Source organism: Mus musculus, chromosome 1 (assembly GCF_000001635.26).
Source record: "Mus musculus strain C57BL/6J chromosome 1, GRCm38.p6 C57BL/6J".
In the NCBI taxonomy this organism is placed as follows: domain Eukaryota; kingdom Metazoa; phylum Chordata; class Mammalia; order Rodentia; family Muridae; genus Mus; species Mus musculus.
The window spans coordinates 75,936,508-75,948,719 of NC_000067.6; the positions used below are offsets into that span (position 1 = coordinate 75,936,508).

A 12,212-nucleotide genomic window follows, 5' to 3' on the forward strand; every position below is an offset into this window, starting at 1 on the left:
CCCTCTTCAGGCACCACACAAATAGAGATACAAATAAATAAAAATGTAAGACCCCCCCTGAAAGAATCAAATGAATGTAACTGATTAAAGAAGCAGAACTCGGCCTCCTGCCTGTGGACAGCCTTCCTGGGTGATGTCATTTGGTAGTGATGATGGTTTGTCAGTATGACATGCTGCTGCCCAGAACCGCACGCAGTCGCTTCTCTCATCTGAGAACATTTTCCCCTTCTCTGAATTGTGCAAGCTCAGACTGGGAGTGACAGAAGCCAGCCCCGTAGCTCTGCCGACCTACTTCCTGGCTGGCCCTGCAGCCAGCAGCCGGCGCAGCATTCATTTAACCAGCTTTTCAAGGTCAGGCCTTTCCAATGCGGATGCTTACTTTTGCTTGACACAAAGCCAGGTACGGTCAATCGTCATGCTTACTACAATGTGAACGTTCCCTTTCTTCAGTTGAGTAAGAAGTATGGGGCGAGCTCCTGTTTAGGACAGATAACAAATGCAGTTCTTTGAGCCTGAATTGGCCACTTGGTCTAAATTCCAGGTGTTTAAAAAGCAGGTTTTCCACTATTATGAAACACCTGGACAGAACCAAAAGCAAACAAACAGCGAAGGCTCTAGGTGTCTGGTGTCTGGTCACCGCCTCCCACCCCCACCCCCATTCTGTGATGCAGACAAATGCATGCGCCACATAAACACAATGTCTTACTTTTTACGCGTATGAAAGGATCATATGAAGCCAGCTCTCCACAGATTAAAAAAAAATTGGCTGCTTTGTGAATCTATTATGGCACCTTTCATCTCGTCAGGCTTTGTGAGAAACTTCTAGCCAGACTTACATTCTTTTCTGGTTTGATAAAGATAAATTGTATTCAGTGAGAGAGAAGGAGGAAAAGGTTCTTGATTATTCTCTAAATAAAAAGTCAAGGGGATTGTGATTCTTTCTGCCTTTAAGTACTTAAAGAAGCTGGCACGCCTTCAGAATGACCTCAGAGCTCTGCCCCTCAGCACACCGAAGCCGCTTGATCTTCAGGGACGCTTGTTCTAGCTGGGGTTTCGTGAGTGTTCACCTGGGAGCAGAGGACAGGGAACTCACCACACAGACCTGCTAATCATGGACAGGCTGGTGTGTGTGATGTGGGAGGTGGTCTATGCCTCCCTTTGTGTATGTGTGTGTGTGTGTGGGGGGGTATCATCTTTCCTCCCTGCTGGCTGCATGGATGTTGACAGGTTGCTCATAGTCTCTGTGCCTCAGTTTCCTTGCCTGGAGCACAAAGACAGTGGCAGTATCCTTGTCAGATGTATGGGAGCCGAGTGTCAGGTACTTTCCAGCCACAGGAGGCCTGTAGTTAGCTTTGGACTTAGTGCATTTGAGTTACTATAACAAGACACTAAGAGTGGATAATTTGTAAACAACAGAATCATTATTCGTAGTTCTGGGAACTATGCTGCTTGAATTAGTGGGCAGGCAGATTTGCTTCTGGCAAAGACTTTTCCTTATGCATGGCACCCTTGGATGGTGAAAGCAAGCTCTCTATGGTGTCTTCACTGAAGAGGAGGCCCCAGGGACCTAAGCAAATTCCAAAGGCCCTACTTGTTACTGCTTTGATATTGAAAATTAGGTTTCACACATGTATGCTAGGGGGACACAGACATTCAGACAGCAGCGTTTACTAAGCATCAACCATTGTGACCCTTAGAAGGACAGAAATCAAAGAAGAAACCAACTGTGCAGTGAGAAAATGGAACATGTGTGTATATGTTCATGAATATACATATGTATAGATGAATGCACATGTGTATGCATGAGTGTACAAATGAGTGTGTGTACAAATACAGGTATGTGGGCATGTGTGCACAAATAAATATGGGTGTTCATGATTGCATGTATTTATATATGAGTGCATGAATGAATGTCTGTGTAAATGCATATATGTGTTTATGAGTATATACATGTGTGTGCACAAATGTGTATATGTGTGAATGCACGTATGTATGCATAAGTGCATGATGAATGTGTATATATGAATTCATGCATGTATTCATGCCTGTTCATGAATGTTGTGTGTATATGTATACTATATGAATGTGTGTGTATGTTTGCATGAATAAAGGTGTATGTTCCTGAGTGTATGTGTAGATTCATAAATGCATATTTATGAATATATATTTGTAAGCATGAATCATGAATGAATGCATATATGTGTGAATCTATGCATGTATGAGTATATGTGTGTGTATGAAATGTATGTATAACTACATGAATGGATATGTATGTGTGTGAGTGCATGCATGTGTATGAATGAATATATTGTATGTATGCATGGGTACATGTGTATGAATACATTCATATGTATATGTGAATGTGTGTGTACATGGATGAGGTGCTATGTTCTGGGAGAAAGAAATCTGGGGAAATGAACAAACAGTGGTGGTAGGTATTATAAAAAAAAGCTGAGATTCAGATGTCCTGGGGTCAGAGTCTCTTTCTATTCACTTTCAATTTAAGAAGGACGATAAGAAGAGTCCAAGCATGTCTTGGATTGCTGTGCTGCCCAGGGAATCTGGGCACTTGGGTTTTGTAGAGATAGCATTTTGGAGCTTTTGGTACCCCAAGGCTCATTGGACAGGAGCATGGTGGGATGATCTGAAACTGAGTCTGCCTCAATGACTGTTGTCACTCAAGAAGTGTCCTTCCAGCAGGCCCAAAGTCAGACAATAGTCTCAGTGCTGCAGGTGCATATGACCTCATGATTTAAAGTGCAGAAAAGTTTGGCCTTGCCCATTTGTTCTAAGGAAATTGCAAATACAAGAATTTGAATGGAATCATAGCAATATTAATTATTTTTGAAAATACGTATTTCTTAAATAATCCCAACAATTCACTTAAAGTTCTTGATATCCTGGTAAGCACATTAAATCCTCTTAATTTGTTTTCTACTATTTATGAAATTATCTTCATTTTGATTAGGTCCAGAGAAAGAGAAGTTCAGAAAAGGAGTTGGGGAAGGAGACAGAAAGTGGACGGTAAGAGTGAAGAAGGGAGCAGAGAAACACCAAGGAACAAATGGGCAAATGGGACACAAGGTCATGAGGAAAACCACAGAGAGAACGGTATGGACTGGGGAGAGCATGAGGGCTCTACAGAGGGAGGCCCACAGGAGCAAGGGGGACAGACACACAAAGGAACAGCACTCGTGAGGAGAGGGAAAGGGAGAATAAGGAGTTAAGTAAATACACATGCGCATGCGCACCATACCCAGGAACCAACACTCATTTTGGTGTACTGATGGCTAAATTTTGGTTACAGGATCATTAAGATGCTATTGGGGTCAAGCCATGGAGCTCAATTACTCACAGGGTCAAAATGGTAGGGCTGAGGTTGAACATATGCACGCACGCACGCACGCACACACGAACACACGCTCACACACACACATGCTCACACCCCAGCTTCTCACAGACTTAATAAAGGCAAGTTATTCACTTTAAGATAATCTTCTTTTAGCTCAGATTCTGGCAGGAAAAAAAAATCCCTTTCTGGTTGGATGATCACCATCATGTGACCTCATAAATTAATATTTTTTCCTTCCTGGGGTGGGTGCCTTTTGGTCCTCAGACCTCCTCACCCAGTGGCCTGTCCACATTTGTCTTTTCTGTTCCTGAGATCAGTGGTGGACAGACAAGGTGCAGCTACTGTTCACTCTACACTTGGAAGATGGCAAATCTTGAGAGAATTGGTGGGGTGGGGTTGAGCAAAAGAATTTGGTACAGGGAACGGAATCGAAATGCCCGTGACTGAGGCACCATAGGCGCGAGTCTCATATGAAGCAGCATTTTATAGAGCTATTTCAAGACCTCAAAATCCATATGGTTTCTTAAATCCCAAGGAAATGGGCTCGAAGACACAGAGAATGTAAACTAGATCTTTGAAATTCCCTTTGGTTACTCCCAAGAACCTGACTTCCACAGAAGTGCCTCCTGATTGACAATAGCTCACGTTTATATTCACGATCTCACCCTGTCAAGGTCTAGTCTAAAATCACCCTCAGAGAATATTGTGCTGTAACTTTTAAAAAGCCCAAATCCCCTCGATTTATGCATTTAATTTATTGTTTTTCTCTGTCAGAGCCTTCCTTTGTATATAGCCCAAGCTCAGTTCGGAGTGCCTAGCACAGATCGCTCAGCCCGTTATGTTGGAAGACATTTTTTTAATTTCAAACCTGAAATTCCCACAGTGTGCTTTCAAGTCCCTTGCTCTTTGGAAATTTATACCAAAAAATTCCCACCCCACCCTCCCAGCCTCCAACTTTTCTGCCCCCTTTGGAATCAGTTAATTAATTTCATTTCTCAAAGATGCTTTGTTTCCTTAAGTAGTTCAGTCTGGCTAGTCTTCCTCAGGGTATCACCTTTCATCAGAACTTTCTGCAGACTTGTTCAGAAATAGCTCATTGTGGGCCAGTTGTCTCTGTTTGCTAGGACAATTGCTTAGCAGGTCAAGGTCTGTCTGTTTATGTCACTCAGGAGGGCTTTATTTGGGCCACTCGAAACAGGATGGCACAACCATCTCTGACTCACTATTCCCATCTCTAAGGCTTTGGTAGATGTGACTGAAGCTGATGAAGGGTTCGGGGGGGCCCTTGAACACTGAAAGTAAAAAATAAGAAAGCTGAAGAACAGGACCAAGCTAGTGCCATTGATGGGGGCTTGGGAGGGCAGATCATCGAACCTGCTGTCAAGCCAACAGCACTAAAAATGGGAGATAGAACCAAGAGACGGTGGCCAGACAAAGGACAGATTAGAAAAGGATTAGGGAGAATGGGGTCCAGGATGTCTGCTGTGACATTTGCTGGAGTGTAGACAGCTCAGATATATGGTTTGGCAGGTATGCAACATACAGGATGCAGTGCAGGAATATGGCCACTGGATTAGAAGTTTAGGATATAGAGGGGTCTGCATACCACACAACACCCCACAGACCTTCCACACTGTATGCATTGAGTGGGGTATCTCTATTTCTTATATTCCTACTTCAGAGCAAGAATAGAGGCACTTTATGATGTGTCTCTATATAATACACAAGGTATGATTTCTTTGCCATTCTTCTTGGTCAACTGCGTTGCATGATTGGACCTGGAAAATCTATTTGTAGTAAACCACTGTTTCTTTTACTGAGCACTCCAGCTTCCTATCTTGGCCGGAAGCTGAATTGAGGAGGTCTGGAGGAGACCAGGGAGGAAGTGTGGGAGGTGAGTGCCCACGGGTGGGGTGGCTTCAGGCAAAAGTCAGCATGGTCTGGAAAGTTCTTGTGATTCTGGAGTAGGGACATACAGTGACAACAGAGAATGAGAGAATGGCTCATTCAGTGGAAGCAGACAGGAGTCCAGTGTGGGAGACATTTGTAGTTCAGATGTCTGAATCCCTCATCGCCAGTGCTATACCACGGCTTTCGGATGGTGGTGGGGACCATCCATTTTAAAACCTAAAATGGCAGCACTTGAGGAGTTCAGTTACGAGAGTGGCGGTGTCCCCTCAGCCTGTCTGTTCCTAGGGTGGTGTTATGTTGGTTGGAACTGTATCGGATTCAACCTTGTATCGGGACACACAGAGCTCCCTGCTTCTGCATGCACTGTGTGCCCTTTGCCACATCTAGACGTGCTGCATTGTTCTTTCCCTGTGGCCTGGAACCAGAGGTGTTGGGTAGAGCTACACTTTTTGTTTGTTTTTGTCTTTAATATTTAATTCATATCAGGCGGGATTAAGTACTCATGGCTTGTTTTTGCAGTGAATTGACCTGACTAATTATATCTGTGGCTAGATTAGAACACTAATATTTTAGGGGTGTGTGTGTGTGTGCTGAAGAACCTTTAGAGCAGGGTATGGGTTTTTTTGATATTTATTTTATGTGTATGAGTGTCTTGCCTGCATGTATGTATATGAATGATGTACACATGCTTGCCCAGGGAGGTGAGAGGAGAGTGCCAGAATCCCGGGAATTGTAGTTACATTGGACTGTGAACCCTCTGTGGTGCTGGGAACTGAACTTGGGTTCTCTGCAAAACCGGAAATGCTTTTAACCACCGAGCAATCTCTCCAGCTCCTTGTATAGGGCATTTGTGCTGTTACCGTATAGCGTAAGAAATCATCTTCCAGCTAAGAGTATAAAAATAATTTCACTTCAGACAATGATTTAGGAGTAGAATTCTGATATGGGCCGGCATGAGGAATGGATGCTGGGAGCCATAGATGATGATGTGTAGGGATGAGGCACAGATGCCAGGGGCCATAGATGATGTGTGAGTATAAGATGCTTTGTTACAGAAATACTGCAGAAATGACAGGTCTGGCCCTTGACTTTAGAAGGAGAGGCCTAGCAGCTGGAGCACAGCTGTTTGAGTCTCTGAGTTAACCCTGCCAAGGGGCTGGACAGGTGAGCAAGCCATCCTGGACATCCAAGCCTCACTGGTACCCAAATGCCTGCAGATGCAGCAATCTCACACGGAACAGAGACTCACCTGCCACACCTAATCAGTGTGCAGAATCATATGGGAAAAGAAAATAGCTTCAAGCCACTTATTTTGGGGTGTGGTGGTATGCAGCAACAGATATCCAAAACAAGAGACACACACCCTTTATAGCTAAATCTGTAACAGGGATGTAAACTCCATCTTTAGAATCAACTCTAGGCTATTATCTTTTTTTTTTTTAATAAATAAAGGTTTATTAGAACATAGTTACAACTATTTAAGTGTTGCCTATGGCTGCTTTTGTACCGCAAATGTCAGGGTCAAGTTGTTGGAACAGAGACCATATAGTTTGCAAAGTAAAAAATATTTACCATCTGGGCCTTTATAGGCAATGTTTATTGGTTTCTAAAACCTGTTACACTAGTCTATAAGAGGGTGACAAATAAGAAGATGAATTTTTAAAACAGCAAGTAACACTGTGGTGTGACACTATTCCTGGGGTGCTATGAACAAATGTCTATTCACTCCAGGTAGGAAACGAATGATGTACCTAAGTAAGGGCCAACAAAGCCAACTTTGATGAACCAATCCGTTTTATTGGGGTTACTCACAGGAATGTGGATGAGGATTTACTTACAGGAGCAGAAATAACTCAAAGACAGCTTCAAAACCAAAAGCCCACTTCAGGATGGGTGACAGCTCACAAAAGCTGGGACCCTGCAGCACACCACACAGCCTGCAGGCAGCTCAGCAGGCTGGAGAGTTCTTTCCAGGTGGCCCAGTTGATCTGAGCCTTTTTTAGGCAGTTGGGCTGGGCTCTGCCTGTTCTGGGTAGTTTGGTTGGTCTAAGTTATATCTCAGGGGATTGTACCATTTACATATGTATGGAGAAGGAGGGGCCTAGTGTTCTGGTCAGTTTTAGGGCCTTCCTAAAGCCTCTAAGTTGTTTACTTCCTGCTCTTCACATGCTTATGCACTTTGGAATATTTCTCCTGGGTTTCACCATCCTACATCATCTGTCTTAAGGAACCTTAAGGAAGGTTTTAATCTTAGAGGAAACTGCTACACAGCAAAAGTCTGATGTTCAAAGTCCACTGGCGTTGTAGGAAATGGCTTGCCTCCAGGTCAAAAAAGTCTGTCTAACAGTCTTTGGCTGTAGCAATGATGGGTTTTCCAAACATATCTTTCTCCTGATGTACATTAGTGTAGTGTAGGTTTGTTAGAATGGTTGTGTTGCTCTTAACAACAATTCAGTCTCCTTCCTCCATCTCCGAGAGACTGGTATACATCCGTCTGTCCCTTTCCGATGTACTTGACTATGAAGCTTGTACCGGTGTGTGCAAAGTAAAAGGATATGGCATAGGCCAAGGTTTTCAATGCATATGTGTGGTTTGGCATAAGCTCCTGCTGTCTGCATGAAGAAAGTATGCTCCAGGTAGCTGTGGCTGCTGTCAGAATAAGTGACCACAGAGCAGAATTAAACCTGACCTGTGGTCTAGATTGCAAACTGGTCCAGACCCATGTGTAGCTAAGTCCATCTTAGCTGCAGACTTGAATACACACACACACACACACACACACATGCTAGAAGCTCCAGGATTAACTAACTTTCTGTGTGTTAGAGGCAGACGAAAGTAGCTCTTTGGGTGATTGCAGTTTAGAATTGGCATACATTAAGTTATATATGTCCTGGTATTTCTTTGTGAACAAATTCTAATCTCTTTTCTCGATGGTTAGAAAGGTAGGCCAGGCAAAAGTAGGAGTCTCAGCAAGAGAGAAAAAAAAGCCATCAAAAATATTAATTTTGGTGGTGGTGGGGGCTGTAGATATGGTTCAGTAGTTAACGACGCTTCTTAGTTTTCTAAAGGACCTGAGTTCAGTCCCCAGCACCCACATCGAGCTGCTCACAACCACCTGTAATATGGCTACAAGGAATCTGACTCCCTCCTCTGGCCTCAGTGGATACCTACACTCACATGGACACACACACACACACACACACACACACACAAACTAAAAGCAATAAAATAAATCTTTAAAAATGTTAACTTATTACTATAATTTACTGCTAGCAATAAGTACTTTCTGGTCATTTATCTGGGACAAACACAAGATCAAAATCCTTCTTTGCCTTCATTTTCTCTTCTCTTCATTTCCAGGGCAAGGGAGGAAAGCAGACTCACTAGAGAGCCACAGCTTAACAGCTTGTGATGGAATTAGTGCTTCCAAGTGCCTTATCCAAATTAGTTCAGGATGAGACGTTCAACTTCCCAAACTGCTGCCATTACCTCGCTCGTGCCTGTGCATCCTAAAGCCCTGGGGTGAGGGTGTAGGCGTGCGGACTGTAGCACACACGGCTGTGGGAACCTAGACTGTCCAGTGAGAAACAGAACAGAAAAGGTGTGCGTTGAATTCTGGCCCACGATTTATTAATGATTTGTACTTCAGTCTTATTTATAAAATGAAACCACCAATGATGCTTCAGATGGCTGTTAGGAGGATTAAAGATAATGTTCAAGAATAATATGGAAGATTGAGCTATATAAAAAGGCATTCTTTCCATTCTGAGCAGAGGAATTTTTTTTTTCTTTTGGCTGAATAAAAAGCATGTGTCTCTGCCCCTTTGACTTGGATCTTTTCTCTTTCTTTCCATCTACATGTTTTTTTTTTTCCTCTCTCTTGTAGCTTACCACTGCACACAGCTGGCTAGCTGGCCCTGGGGCTTCTTCTATCTTTATCTTCTGTCTCCCCATAGGAGCACAGGGCTTCCAGGCAAACTGCTCTATCCATCTAGATTTTACACTGTTCTGGGCATTTGAACTCAGATCTTCGCACTTGTACAGCAAACACTTACACCTGTTAGGCATCTCCTCAGCTCCTCCCCTCCCTTCCTGCTGCTGTCTTGTTCTGAAAGTTGTAAAGAAAAACCAAGCAGATGATTGTACTTGCTCAGTTAGACTCAGGCAAGCTCCTGGCATGTCTACTAGTTATTAAAGTCCCAGAAGATGGGTCTGATTTACACTGTGTGCCCAGGGTCCAGCTGGTGCCAAACACATGGCAAACAAGTGCGATGCTTATTGAATTCAGACTGTATTATCCAGTGAAAACCCAACTATATCACATCACAGTCATTTTTCAGTCCATCCGTCCAATAAATATTTATTGCTTGCCCACCATCTGCATGGGTGAGTTTTGTGGCTAAGGGTAGAGATGGTGAAACAGACAACGGTTTTACTTAGAAAGCAAATGCTCCCCAGCATTCTCCCTCAAGCTTCTGTGGCCAGCATAAGACATCAAAGCTACACAAAAGAGTAAATTGCACACTGAAGCTGGCTCTGCTGCATTTAAGCCCCTCCTCCCCACTGACTTTAAAAATGTGTCTCTCAAAAACTATTGTCCAACAATGTTAGTGCTTCAGTTTCCCATGAGCGCATGTTTACATGTTTGATTTTATAAATGCAATGCTAGTGATATTTGGCTTCTCGAAATCTGTCCTCTGAGGACCCTGGTAGATGCTAGTGGAGGAAGCAATGTCACATGTTTATTTGAGGAGCCTCTCCTTGGCATCTAGCCTGAGGGCTGACATATTTACTCAGTTCTTCAGACCCAACATAGCTTGTCACCTTTGGCCTAATTAGAGTGCCCCCCTTGTGTAATTGTTGAAATAGTGTGACTGTTCCTTATATCAGCTCTAAAACTCCAAGCATGCTCCAGCTGCCAAGCACAGGAAAGCTAACAGTGCTATCGTCGTTACAAATTTATCCCTCTGTGAGTATGTCATCTTTAAGTCAGCCAATCATGATGCTTCGGGTAAGCTTAAGGGATAATGTCCACTGATTTTGTGTGTGTGTGTGAAGGTCAGTGGACAACCTTGATGTTATTCTTCTGTTCTCTGTGTGTGCGCGTGTACACACTTGTATGCATATAACTATGTATGTGAAGGTCAGTGAACAACCTTGATGCTATTCCTTTTGGTGCTGTTCCACTATTTATCGGTCTGTTTTGTTTTGTTTGTTCGTTTTTTGAGACAGTCTCTCACTCGCCTGGAACTTGCCGTGTAGGCTAAAGCACTCTGGCCAGCTAGCCCTAGGGACCTGCCTGTCTCCAGTTCTCTAGCTCCGTAGTTACAAACATGTCCGGCATTTTAAACTGGTGTTCTGGGGATTGAGCTCAGGTGCTGGTACTTGCAAGGCAAGTGCATTACTGACTGGCTGTTTCTAGCCCATTTTCACAGAGCTTAATGACATGCATAGATGCATGATGGTTCTTCCTATCTCCTTCCTTCCCTCCCTCCTTCCCTCCCTTCCTCCCACCTCCCCCTCCCTCTACATTCTTTTTGAATGTAAATCTATTCACCCTCACTAATGATTCACATATATAGTGGCTCCTTGTGTGTGTGTGTGTGTGTGTGAGAGAGAGAGAGAGAGAGAGAGAGAGAGAGAGAGAGAGAGAGAGTGATACCTCAAGACCAAATTAAAACAAAGCACACATATAGCAGAAAGCAGCCACTATAAGAATATGAGCTCCCACCAAAAGCAAAATGTCCAAGAAGGCCAGCAAAACCTTTCTGCAAAGGTGTAGAGAACATATTTGGCTGTGCTGACCCCATGGTCTTTATTGCCATCCTTAGGCCATGATACCAGTCATGATATCAGTCACTCATATAAAAAAGAGTGGGTGTGGCTGAACTCCAATAAAACTTTATTTACAAGAGTAGGTTGTAGGCTGGGTGTATTTAGCCCATGGGTCATAGTTGTTGGTCCCTGCTTTATAGGAACAGGCTCTATTGTCTCTAAAAACTCTCTAGAGTTATTGTCTCTCATCTACAGAGTCCTCCCGTGTAGAAGGACTGATGAAACAAGCCCCACTGAGTGTTGGGAAGGTCAGACAGGACTTAATGGTGACTGGGACTGTTAGAGCTTTCCTTCGTGCTTTTCCCTGCTAAGCATCCAGTGCTGCAATCCAGGGCATCCTCCTCTATTGCCTGCATCGGGGTAGTTTGCATTTTACATCAGTGCAGGCACAAGATCTGCATTGCTAGTACGAGATACTCAGGAAACTAAAGAACTAACATAGTGGCCCAAGAGGACTCGCTGTTAGAGTCTGCTAATTTAGCTATCATTCCAGGAAGAGGCTTCTATACCCAGGTCCTCTCTCCTTTCTCAGTTGTTCTCCTTACTTTGATGTTACCCTTCACCTATGCTTTCTGGCTTACCATCCAAGGAAATGAACCTTCATGTTGCAAATCATGGAGTCAGATTTGCATCATGCCTGTGGAGTCCAGTAGCACTCAGGTACGGTCTATGGGGGAGGGGAGCATTGCATGGGCTCAGGGTGCAGAAAGGTTTTACGTTGTGATAACTAGAGTTTTGGAGGCAGACAGCCTCGAGATAGAATTCTTACTCCTGTTGCAGAAAACAATATGAATTGGGGCAAAATAACCTCATGTTATAAACTAGTTGTAATACCTCCCTCATAGTGGTGTTGGAAAGGGCTATATATAAAACATGTCAACAAAGGGCCAAGATGATCTAGAGTCCGAGGTATATTTATTCACATTCACATAAAAGTCACATATGTATGACATGAAAGCAGAGGGGTGGACTCTTGGGGGGATTTGTAGAAGGGGAATTGAGGAAGGGTAGTGAGGGCATAGGAATATGAACAGAGTATGATGGTCTCTCTGTGTGTGAAGATGTCTAATGAAATACATCATCTTGTATGCTAATTAGAAAAAGAACAAAAGTT

The 12,212-nt window shown here is 43.5% G+C and overlaps 1 long non-coding RNA gene across 1 annotated transcript in view; it reads left to right on the forward strand.

Moving 5' to 3' along the window:
• Positions 1-224: 224 nt before the first annotated feature.
• Positions 225-12,212, forward strand: part of Gm32622 — a 157,611-nt gene continuing 145,623 nt past the window's right edge. Inside the window, exons 1-2 of the long non-coding RNA XR_865555.3 lie at positions 225-400; positions 2,969-3,111. This is a non-coding gene — a long non-coding RNA (predicted gene, 32622). The remainder of the gene's footprint in view (positions 401-2,968; positions 3,112-12,212) is intronic.